The 10,850-nt window shown below is 48.5% G+C and overlaps 2 pseudogenes across 2 annotated transcripts; one reads left to right on the forward strand and one right to left on the reverse strand.

Annotated features, from left to right (window-relative positions):
• The first annotated feature begins 931 nt into the window (after nt 1-931).
• On the forward strand, nt 932-1,589 carry LOC311373313 (gamma-crystallin M3-like; annotated as a pseudogene). Its single transcript has 2 exons — nt 932-1,170; nt 1,311-1,589. The product of its transcript is annotated as a gamma-crystallin M3-like (transcript).
• A 3,558-nt stretch (nt 1,590-5,147) lies between these two features.
• On the reverse strand, nt 5,148-8,982 carry LOC311373316 (gamma-crystallin M2 pseudogene; annotated as a pseudogene). Its single transcript has 3 exons — nt 8,974-8,982; nt 7,461-7,703; nt 5,148-5,423 (listed from the first exon to the last, which is right to left on the reverse strand). The product of its transcript is annotated as a gamma-crystallin M2 pseudogene (transcript).
• Between the last annotated feature and the right edge of the window lie 1,868 nt (nt 8,983-10,850).

The following is a 10,850-nucleotide window of genomic DNA, read 5'->3' on the forward strand; positions in this document are numbered from 1 at the left end:
TAGTGATGGTTAGTGTGTACGGGGGAATGGGTTAACCTAGTGATGGTTAGTGTATACGGGGGGGACGGGTTAACCTAGTGATGGTTTAGTGCTTGGTGATTGGTTCTATGAACCCCCTCACTGTACCCACAGAGATGACGAACAAAACTGAGTCATTATTACGAGTCGCTCTGGATAAAAGCGCGTCTGCAAAACATCCCTGAATGTAAACGTAAAATAACAGAAACGATTCTGCCCGGGGGGGGGGGGGGGGGGGGGGGGCGGAATCGAAAAAAACAACAACTCGCAAACAAATCTGATGACCTGGCACAAGCCGGCGGACCCACGCCCGCCGCGGCGCGCGTGGGCCACGGCAACGGCTGGTATCGACGGGTACAGCAGGGGCATGCCACCCCCACAGTGCTGCCCTGAAAAGAGTGATGACTCAAAGGTTTCCCCCCGGACACAATAAGGGACGGGCGACGGGCCCGCGCGGGCACTGGGGTGGGGGGGGTGGGTGGGGGGGGGGCGGGGGTATAAATAGGGCGAAGGGTTGATCAGGACGGCATCACATCTGGGATCAGCAAGCCGCCATCATGACCATGGGCAAGGTGGGTTGCAACGCCAAAACAAAAAAACAAGCATTTTAGCTGCTTCTGCGTACGACGTGACGCAAAAAAATATATACGATACGATATATCATAGAATATCGTAGAATATCATAGTGTCAGCCTCATTGCATGATCAATATCTTTAGCCTCGTAGCATCATTTATTATCGTTAGCCTCGTAGCATCGACAATATCGTTAGCCTCGCAGCATCGTTGATATCGTTAGCCTCGCAGCATAATGAGGCAATTCCGTTTCGACGTTGTACTGCCGATGATTCTGCGGTTCCCCTGACGACCATCCCCCGTCTCCTCCTCCTCCTCCTCCTCCTCCTCCTCCTCCAGATCATCTTCTACGAGGACAGGAACTTCCAGGGCCGGTCCTACGAGACCAGCAGCGACTGCCCCGACATGACGTCCTACCTGAGCAGGTGCCACTCCTGCCGCGTGGAGAGCGGCTTCTTCATGGTCTACGACCGCTCCAACTTCATGGGCAACCAGTACTTCGTCAAGAGGGGCGAGTACTCCGACTACCAGAACATGGGCATGAGCGACTGCATCAGGTCCTGCCGCCACATCCCATGGTAACAACCGCCGCCGCCGCCGCCAACGCACGCACGACACACAAGTCAACCGCTAAATGTTGAGCGCTGAGCTAGAGCTGTTTTTGGCGGGATATTGAAGCGATGTCACCTCCTCCTCCTCCTCCTCCTCCCCCAAACAGCACAGGGGCCAGTTCAGGATGAGGATCTACGAGAAGGAGAACTTCGGCGGGCAGATGCACGAGATGATGGACGACTGCGACAACATGATGGAGCGCTACCGCATGTCGGAGTGCCAGTCCTGCAACGTGATGGACGGCCACTGGCTGATGTACGAGCAGCCCAACTACAGGGGCAGGATGATGTACATGAGGCCCGGGGAGTACCGCAACATGAGGGACATGGGCGTGAGCGGCTCCACCCGCTTCAACTCCTTCAGGCGCATCACCGACTCCTGCTAGCCTGCTAGCCTGTTAGCCTGTTAGCCTGTTAGCATGCTAGCCTGTTAGCATGCTAGCCTGCATGGCCGGTAGATCGACACAATAAAACTATCGGCTTGAATCACGCGCTTCCTCTGGTTATTTTTGTCCGAAATGTTGAAGAGTGTAATTCACAAAATGTACAAATGATTATTACAAGTGATTGAGTTGTGCGATGGGAAGGGGTGTGTGTGTGTGTGTGTGTGTGTGTGTGTGTTGCCATGTCTGCAGCTGTGTGTGTGTGTGACCCGGGTGTGTGTTTGTTTCATTCTGTGCCCACATATGTGTGTGTCTGCATTCCAGTGTGCATGTGCCTATGTATGTCTGCATTCCTATGTGTGTATATGTGTGTGTGTGTGTGTGTGTGTATTTGTGTGTATGTGTGTGTGTGTGTGTGTGTGTCTATGTTTGTGTGTGGGTGCGTGTGTTTATATATGAGTGTGTGTGTGTTTGGTGGCAACAGGGGGCGTGGAGACAATAGTCTGGTACACACACACACACACACACACACACACACATACACACACGTAACCCTAGCGAGCCTGCGCACATACACTCCAGCCAGCGTCTCTCTAAAGCTGCTACCCTGTTAGCCTGTTAGCATGCTAGCCTGTTAGCCTGTTAGCATGCTAGCCTGTTAGCCTGGTAGCCTGTACGGCCGGCTTGAATTACGCGCTTCCTCTGGTTATTTTGTCAGAAATATCGATACTAATGCGATGTTCGACATGGGACCACAACTTTGACATGCGATCACGGGGGATAATATATAAGAGGTTGGAATAAAATGATGCTATGAGGCTAACAATATAAATTATGCCATGAGGCTAACGATATCAATTAAGCCATGAGGCTAACGATATCAATTATGCCATGTTTAGAGGTCTAGTCCTGGTGTTCATTTTTAGTGGATGGCCATGGAGCAAAGTCCTGAACTTCAAATTCGAAATGTATGAAATTAAATTAAATGAATCAAATGTACCACAATTTTAGCCTGGAAATCGAGACTGACGTCTAGAAAGCTGTAGGGTCTGGCAACGAGTGATGAAAACGGCCCAACTGGAGGGGCGGAGCCAAGTGTGCATTTGAAAATACCGCTGCACGCAATTGGATAACACTATGACCAATCAGAAGAATACAAGGGGCGATGCATCCAATAGATAACAGCCTAACCCTAACTCTAACCCTAACCGCTTTTGGCCCCGCCTATATCAGATACACAGATGTGATTGGTTAATGTTCTGGGCCAGGGGAATCGGGGAGTGAGTATATTTCCTGCAGTGTTGCGCTTGAACTAGTTCAAAAGAACTAGTTCATTGAACAAGTTCATTTTTCTATGAACTTTGAACTGAACTTAACATATTTCTAACTAAAGAACTTGAACTTGCACTAGTTCAGATTTTGTGACATTCTGAATTGATGCTTAGGTCCAGATGACATGTTTATTAAATAGAGTTACTGCCTTAGTTGTGATGAATGAAAAAGGTGTGCAAATAATATCCACAACAATTTGAGATTGTAGTGATGGGCAGCAGGTAATGGAGAGGATTAATTTTAAAAGATAAGCACAGAAATACTCACTCCAACTGTTTTTCCTCGGTTTCTAAAATAACTGCTAATGAACTGAACATGAACTAGTTCAAAACTGAATTGGTGAACTATGAACGTGAATTTATTCATTTTCTTTTGTATGAGCTGAACTTTGAACTTGTTCATGTGAAGTGTGAACTTGCTCAATCCCTTGGTCAATACCATTAACATCTTTTACTCAACTTTATGTTGAGTAACATAAAGTTGACAGAACCCTTGCGTTCTAATGGTGGAGTGAAGCAAATTAATCGATGAATAAAGGTTGTGATTGTGGATTTGACCAGTTCTGACCGGTTTAGAGTTAATATGGCCCTGAAAACAGGACCCTCCCTCGACTACTAGCTGCTTAAATGCGTGTGTCAGCCAAGTGTGTGTCTCAAAGTGTGGCTGACACACACACACACACACACATTATTGTTCACTCAAAGGTTGTACCAGCGATGTTGGGCGACGTCACTTCCGTTGGTATTCGAAGCGAGATCACCAAACAAACAGAGCCAGCCCGCAGCCTCCCTTCTGTGTTTCGTGTTTCATCCAGTAAACACTATCCTGAACACAGCGCAAAAACCCCACAACACCCGCAACCTTTGTCTGTGATTGGTTGGAATACTATTTATTTTGGTTTGGAGTGGTTGGTGGTACCGTTTGTTTTTTGTGTACGATGTACGACGACCTGCTTATGGGGCAGCTAGCGAATCGTGAGGAAAGATCAGATGAATGTGATGCGTTTATGTCTCGGGTCTAACGTCTCCGATGCAACCTTTAAGTGCCAGGATCTTGTTTGGAGTGTATTATGTATACATTTATAGTGTATACATAATGTACAATTATATAATTATTACACACAATATGTAATAAAACGCAAATGATTATCACGACCATTGAACAATATATATTATTAATATATATATATATATATATAAATATATGTATTTTTGAAACCCTAATCCCAACGTCAATAAACACTAGAGAGACACAATGGACACAAAGCAGTCAACAAGAAACCAAGGAGTGTTTGACAAGGCGTTTTATTCACTGTCCAACTCCAGAGTGGTGTTAGCGAGCCAACTCGGCTAATAGCAAGCTAACTCGGCTAATAGCGAGCTTATTCAAATAACAATGAGCTAAGTCGGTCAAAATAGCGCCGCTAGCGCCGCTAATAGCGAGCTTACTCTGCCTTGATAGCGAGCAAAATGGAGCTAACTCGGCTAATAGTGTGCTAACAGCGCGCCAACTCTGCCTAAAAGCGAGCTAACTCGGCTTAAATCGTGAGCTAACTCGCCTAAAAGTGAGCTAACTCTGCTAACAGCGAGCTAACTCTGCTAAAAGCGAGCTAACTCCACTAAAAGAGAGCTAACTCCACTAAAGAAGAGCTAACTCTGCTAAAAGCGAGCTAACTCGCCTAAAAGTGAGCTAACTCCGCTAAAAGCGAGCTAACTCCACTAAAAGTGAGCTAACTCCACTAAAGAAGAGCTAACTCTGCTAAAAGCGAGCTAACTCTGCTAAAAGCGAGCTAACTCCACTAAAAGTGAGCTAACTCTGCTAACAGCGAGCTAACTCCACTAAAAGAGAGCTAACTCCACTAAAGAAGAGCTAACTCTGCTAAAAGCGAGCTAACTCGCCTAAAAGTGAGCTAACTCTGCTAACAGCGAGCTAACTCTGCTAACAGTGAGCTAACTCTGCTAAAAGCGAGCTAACTCCACTAAAAGTGAGCTAACTCTGCTAACAGCGAGCTAACTCCACTAAAAGCGAGCTAAATCTGCCCAAAAGCGAGCTAACTCCGCTAAAAGCAAACTAACTCTGCGCTAAAAGCGAGCTTAACTCTGCGCCCAAAAGCGAGCTTAACTCTGCGCTAAAAATCGAGCTAACTCCGCTAACAGCGAGGAGCTAACAGCGAGCTAAACAACCCCCCCCCCGTCCCCCGTCCCCCGTCCCCCTCACACCCCGTCTCTCTCAGAAGTCGGTGACCCTGCGGAAGGACCCGGCCGTGTTACAGACCGCGCCCCAGTCGGACGCCTTGCGGTACTCGCCGGGCCGCAGGAAGTACTGGCGGCCGCGGTAGCTGGAGTGCTCGTAGAGCGTCCAGTAGCCCTCCACCACGTGGCAGGAGGCCACCTCGCGGCGCGGGAAGCGCTCCTGCACGGAGTCCACGTCCTCGCTGAGCTCCAGGGCCTGGCCCTGGAAGTCGGGGCGCTCGTAGATCTTCATCAGGTAGGGCCCCCCGCTGGTCTGGAGATGGGGGGTGGTGGAGGGAGGGGTGGGAGGAGGAGGGGGTGTATGGGAGGGGGGGTGGGGGTGGAGGAGGAGGGTGGGAGGGGGTGGGGGTGGGGGGAGGAAGAGGGTGTGTGGGGGGGGTGGGGGTGGGGGAGGAGGGTGTGTGGGTGGGTGGGAGGGGGGGGTGGGGGGAGGAGGAGGGGGTGGGGGGAGGAGGAGGGTGTGTGGGGGGGGGGGGTGGGGGTGGAGGAGGGTGTGTGGGTGGGAGGGGGGGGTGGGGGTGGAGGAGGAGGGTGTGTGGGTGGGGGGGGTGGAGGAGGGAGGAGGAGGAGGAGGGTGTGTGGGAGGGGGGGGAGGTGGTTGGCGGTGTTAGCAAGGCAAGGCAAGGCAACTTTATTTATGACTCACTTTTCGTACATGAGGCAGACTCAAAGTGTCATACGATAAAGGATAATAATAGATGAGTAAAAATAAGTAAAAGTAAAATAGATAGAAAATAAAGGCAAAGTTAAAAAACAAAGCATTTTAGAAAGTGAGAAAATAAAGGCAAAGTTAAGTAATAAAATAAAAGATAGATAGAAGTGTTGTAGATTTTAAGATTTAGCAGAAAGCTAAAGCAAAACATACGAGTCTTCAGTCTTGTTTTAAAAGCCGTCAGAGTTGGGGCAAGTCTTAAATCCTTAAAGGGAGTTTATTCCAGCCATTTGTTGCGTAGTAACTAAATTAATAGTAACTTAGCGGACGCAGGGGAGAACATGAGACCACTGGCCCTGTAAAAACACCTACAAGAAACCCTCCGTCCCCCCCCCCTCTGCAGCAGCCCTACTGAACAGCACAAAGTGAACAACGCAGTCAGCCGGTACCTCCACACCCACGTCTTGTCTTGTCTTTTACGTCTGTGTGAATGTGTACTTGTGACTGGAGCCATCGCAGCCAAGACAATTTTCTGTAACCCTCGTCTAACAGACAGTACAAGTATCATCTAATCAGTACAAGTATTATCCTATCTCATCTTGGATGGCACACACGTTAGCTGCGTTGGAAGTCGTTCCCTATTCACTCACTCACTGTTCCCTCTATAGTGTTTATGATACAGTGAACTATAAGTATATATAACTATACATAACTATGACTATAACTTATAGGGAACGAACAAACGAGAATTCGGGCACTATGCGGAACATTTACGTCAGCAAACATCATTTGCGTCAGTAAATGCGCGACCCGCGTTGCATTGTGGTACACGGGAGTAACGCGTAGGGAACGTCGTGTGTTCCCTCACATGTTGGGGTGTTTTATCGTCCGCTGTGTAGTGAATGAATGAAATGAACCAATTGAGGATTCGGACACTACTACAAAGTGGCGAGCAGCCTGTAGAGTGGCTCTATATCCGTGAACGATTTCGATACGCAGCGTTTGTCGTTCTCTGGTGTGGTGGAGTGTTTGTGGTGTGTGTGTGTGTGTGTGTGGTTGGGGATGTCTGGAAGCTTGGAAACAGCATCGCCTCAATGAGCTTCAGTGGAGTCACTCATTGAGGTGGTGCTATGTTAGCCCAGTTAGCTTGCTATCAGCCCAGTTAGCACACTATCAGCCCAGTTGGCTTGCTTTTAACCCAGTTCAATTAGCTCGCTATTTGCCCAGTTAGGTCGCTGTCAGCCCAGTTAGCTCTCACTATTAGCCAAGTTAGCTCACTGCTAGCCAAGTTAGCTCTCTATTAGCCAAGTTAGCTCTCTATTAGCCCAGTTAGCTCTCTATCAGCCCAGTTAGCTCTCTATTAGCCAAGTTAGCTCGCTGCTAGCCAAGTTAGCTCGCTGCTAGCCAAGTTAGCTCGCTATTAGCCCAGTTAGCTCGCTATTAGCCCAGTTAGCTCGCTATTAGCCCAGTTAGCTCTCACTATTAGCCCTGTTAGCTCTCTATTAGCCCACTTAGCTTGCTGCTAGCCTGGACCCCACCCCTCCTCCCTCCCCACCCTCCCCCCCTCCACCCTCTCCCCCCCTCCCACTCCCCCCTCCCCTCTCCTCCCCCCCTCTCCCTCCCTCCTCCCACACTCACATAGGAGAAGGTCCGGCAGGAGCGCACGGTGTCGTTGTAGCCCATCCAGTGCTGGTAGTCGGGGTAGTCGCCGCGCGTCAGCACGTACTGGTAGCCCTTGTAGCTGGGCCGCTCGTAGAGCACCCAACAGCCGCTCTCCACGCGCACGGAGCTGCAGCGGCTGAAGTGGGGGTGCACGTCGGGGCAGTCGGCCTCGCACTCGTAGGACCGGCCCAGGAAGTTGGGCTCCTCGAAGAACGTGATCTGGGTGGTGGTGGGGTGGGGGGGGGAGAGGAGGGGTGGGTGGGGAGGAGGGGGGGAGGGAGGAGGGGGAGAGGGGGGGGGAGAGGGGGGAGAGGGGAGGGGGAGGAGAGGGGGAGGGAGGGGGGAGAGGGGGAGGAGGAGAGGAGGGAGGAGGGAGGGAGAGGGGGGGGAGAGGGGGGAGAGAGGGAGAGGGGGGGGAGGGGGAGAGGAGGGAGAGGGGGGGGGAGGGGGGGGGGGGGGAAGGAGGGAGAGAGGAGGGAGGAGAAGAGGAGGGGAGGAGGGAGAGGGGGAGAGGGAGGAGGGGAGAGAGGGGGGGAGGGAGGGAGGAGGGAGGGTGGCAAACGAGAGGAGCGGGGGGGGGGGGGTGAATGTGAGATTTTATTTTTTTTTGGACATTTTTTAGGGTTTGAATTGCTCTACTCCGAGTTGGTTATGGTTAGGGTAAACTAGGGTAACCTAACCATAACCGTAACCCTAACCCTAACCCTAACCATAACCATAAACTCCCGCAAACGGCTAGGACTAATCGAAACACGATCTAAAGGAGAGCCCTTCTAACCAATCAGAGGCGAGAATCCCAGACTCATACTACAGTAAAAAAATATCGTGGGGTGAACAGTACCATATCCCCCCCCCCCCACCCCCCCACCCCCACCCCCACACTAGAGATGTTCCGATCATTTTTGTTCCTTCCCGATACCGATTCCTGAACTTGAGTATCGCTACCGATACCGAGTATATCCTGCACTAAGCTGAACAGTTAAAAAAAAAAAATGGTTTACTTAAAAAAAAAAGTTTTCTTAAAACTTGCTCGCTTTTGAAATGAGAAAAACAGCAGAATCCAGAGTGATACAACGCGTTAAAAGTCTCTCTTCTTACTCATCCTGCACACAGAGCTGAACAGTTTTTTAAAAAAAGGGGTTAAAAAATATATACATTTAAACTATTTTTAAATCGCTTTTGAAATAAGAAAAACAGCTAAATCCAGTGTAAACAAACACACAAAAAGTCTCCCTCATCTTATTCATCCTGCACTCAGAGCTGAACAGTAAAATAAAAAAAATTGGTTTACTTAAAAAAAAAGTTTTCGTTTTTTTTTAATCGCTTTTAAAACAAGAAAAACAGCAAAGTCCAGTTTAAAAAAAAAAGTTAAAAAAAACGGTTTACTTGGAAAAAAAAAAAAAAGTTTACAACTTTTTTTGATCGCTTTTAAAATAAGAAAAACAGCAAAATCCAGTGTAAACAAACACACTAAAAAGTCTCTCTTTACCTTACTCATCCTGCACTCCTGATGAGAACCCGCTGTATCCTCCTCGACGCAGAGCGCACGGGTCATTTTATAAACCTCGATCAAACCCCCCCGGCTTACGACGCCTTTGTCATTGTAATGAACGCAGCTTTTGTTGTTTAGCTCTGCCGGTAGCGCCGTGCCAACCGTTCTGATCCCGTCCACACCGCGAATAAATAAAAATCCCTGATTCATCATCCATGCAGCGCGTGGCACTAGAGCTGGCACCCATTAACGCTGCGTCCGGCAATATTCCCATGCAGCGAACGCACAACGCGTCAACACGACAAACCGTACCATTTCATACCGTCTATGTGGCGCGCCCTCTTTGTTGTTGTTGTTGTTGTTGTTGTTGTCGTCTGTTCTGTTTGTCTTGTCGTCTTCTCCTTACTTCAGCATTTCGTTCAGCCTCTTCCCTCGGCGTCTACTTTCGTTTTTGTGTTAGTACTTTGTGTTGTTATTGTGTTTTATTTATTTTTATCTTGTGTGTTTTCTACTGCTGCTGGTGCTATCGCAACAAATAAAGGGATTAATAAAGTTGTGTCGTATCGTAAACCAAAGCTTTTGGAATGTCTTTGATCGACCGTATCAGACGTGATATAGATTATAGATTGTAGATTATAGATTGTAGATTATAGGCGGCTCTATGCAATGTGCGTTCGTTGAGGAGGGGTTGATGAATTTGGGGAATGGGTCCAGCCGTGAAATGTGCTGCACTGGTGATTTTATTTTGTGTTGCAGACGGAGCTGTTATTTCAATTGAATTGGGTTCTATTTTATTTGTATAGACCTTAGTCACAGGTCCATCACACAGACTCTCACACACACGCGCGCACGCACGCACACATACGCACGTACGCACGCACGCACACACACACACACACACACACAAACAACAGACACACATGTACACACACACAGACACACACATACAGACACACACACACACACACACACGCGCGCACACACACACACACACACACACACACACACACACACACACACACACCACACACACACACATGTACAGACACACACACACACACAAACAACAGTCACACATGTACACACACATATACACAGACACACATGTACAGACACACACACACACACACACACACACACACACACACACACATATACAGACACACACACACACACACACACACACACACACACACACACACACACATGTACAGACACACACACATACACACACACACACACACACACACACACACACACACACACACACACACACACACACACACACACACACACACACACACATATACAGACACACATGTACAGACACACACACACACACACACCACACTCACTTTTTATAGTTTGGCACCAATCAGCATCACACAACGCACACACACACACACACACACACACACACACACACACACACACACACACACACACACACACACACACTCACTTTTTATAGTTTGGCACCAATCAACATCACACACACACACACACACACACACACACACACACTCACTTTTTATAGTTTGGCACCAATCAATGTGGTTTGTGCTTTGGCCTACTTCCGGTACAACGGGCCGTTGCTATGAGTAAAAGGCCGTTGCTAGGGACGCAGTTCATACCACAGAATCGAAAGGATTCCGTTTTTTATTTTTATTTTTTATTTTTATATATATATTATACATTTTTTAACATAAAAGATTTTCAAACAATTGTCTTCATCACTAAAAGCGACCAAAGCGCCGTGCCGAAAATCATCTCGATCTCGCGAGTTCACAAACTCGCCTGCGGAATGTTTCCCACTGGGTGCGCACCGTCCACCGCCCGTAGTCTCGCGAGATTTACCTCCTCAGGACGAACCG

The sequence above is a fragment of the Micromesistius poutassou genome (assembly GCF_964030765.1).
Source record: "Micromesistius poutassou genome assembly, contig: SCAFFOLD_800, whole genome shotgun sequence".
Lineage (NCBI taxonomy): Eukaryota > Metazoa > Chordata > Actinopteri > Gadiformes > Gadidae > Micromesistius > Micromesistius poutassou.